This window comes from Chiloscyllium plagiosum, unplaced genomic scaffold, assembly GCF_004010195.1.
Source record: "Chiloscyllium plagiosum isolate BGI_BamShark_2017 unplaced genomic scaffold, ASM401019v2 scaf_9001, whole genome shotgun sequence".
In the NCBI taxonomy this organism is placed as follows: Eukaryota; Metazoa; Chordata; class Chondrichthyes; order Orectolobiformes; family Hemiscylliidae; genus Chiloscyllium; species Chiloscyllium plagiosum.
The window spans coordinates 1-1,327 of NW_025195802.1; the positions used below are offsets into that span (position 1 = coordinate 1).

Here is a 1,327-nt window from a genome sequence, read left to right on the forward strand (position 1 = left end):
TCCCCTATCTCCTCTGACTCCACGCACAACTTCCCACTACTGTCCTTGATTGGGTCTAATCTTACTCTCATCATTCTTTTATTCATGATATACCTATAGAAAGCTTTAGCTTCCCTGATCCTATCAGCCAACAACGTCTCATGTCCCCTCCTCGCTCGTCTTAGCTCTCTCTTTAGATATTTCCCGGCTACCTTGTAACTCCCAAGCACCCTAACTGAGCCTTCACATCTTATCCTAACTTCTTCTTCCTCTTGACAAGAGATTCACCTTCCTTAGTAAACCACGGCTCCTGCACTTGACAACTACCTCCCTGCCTGACAGGCACATACTTATCAAGGACACGCAGTAGCTGTTCCTTGAATAAGCTCCACATTTCTATTGTGCCCATGCCCTGCCATTTCCTTCCCCATCCTATGCATCCTAAATCTTGTCTAAGGTCTCAGGTCTCAGGTAAAAGGGTTGAGGGCAGTTCCATAATGAAGTGGGTTACTTTAGATTGGCTAACCTAAAACTCAGTGAGATAAAACCTCTTCCTTTATCGTCCTGTGTTCACTGGAAGGTTGAGACCCACAGAACTGGACCATGAACCATCTGAGTTTAGATCAGAGTGGTGCTGGAAAAGCACAGCAGGGCAGGCAGCATCCGAGGAGCAGGAACATCAACGTTTCAGGCAGGAGCCCTTCCAAACGGAACACATTGCCCAACATGGGGCTCGAACTCACGACCCTGAGATTAAGAGTCTCATACTCTACCGACTGAGCTAGCCAGGCATGAACCATCTGAGCAGAGAATTGGAAGCAATTCAGCCTCTTGAACCTGCTTCACCATTCAATAAGATCATGGCCGATCTGTTCAAATTCCATATTCATGTCTATTGCTCCCGCCATCTCCTTCCCCCCCCCCCCCCTCACCCCATTGGAAAGACATTTGGGTAAGTACATGAATGGGAAAGGTTTGGAGGGATATGGGGCAAGTGCTGGCAACTGGGACTAGTTCAGTTTAGGAAACATTGGCATGGAGGCGTTGAGCTGAAGGGTCTGTTTCCCCCCTGTGTTCTATGACTCTATGACTCTCGACGGGAGAGTGCCTGTTTGGTAGAGGTTAGTGCATTAAATGGGAGGGCAGTAGGGTCCCAATAACTTCGTAGCAATGTTTAACTTAATAATGTAACTTGTCCCTGATGCTGTCCTGTAATCATCTGCAATTTGTTTAAGACAGTAGTCTCATCTCATTAGGACTGTCTTGTGGTTGTTCCTGTAGTCTGTGAACTAATAGGTCCTTTGCCCCATTAGAGAAAGGAGAGACTTCTGGATGTAGGTTTGCTTGC

The 1,327-nt window shown here is 46.9% G+C and overlaps 1 non-coding gene across 1 annotated transcript; it reads right to left on the reverse strand.

Moving 5' to 3' along the window:
• Nucleotides 1-697: 697 nt before the first annotated feature.
• Nucleotides 698-770, reverse strand: trnak-cuu. The gene has a single exon. It is a non-coding gene; the product is annotated as a tRNA-Lys (tRNA).
• Between the last annotated feature and the right edge of the window lie 557 nt (nucleotides 771-1,327).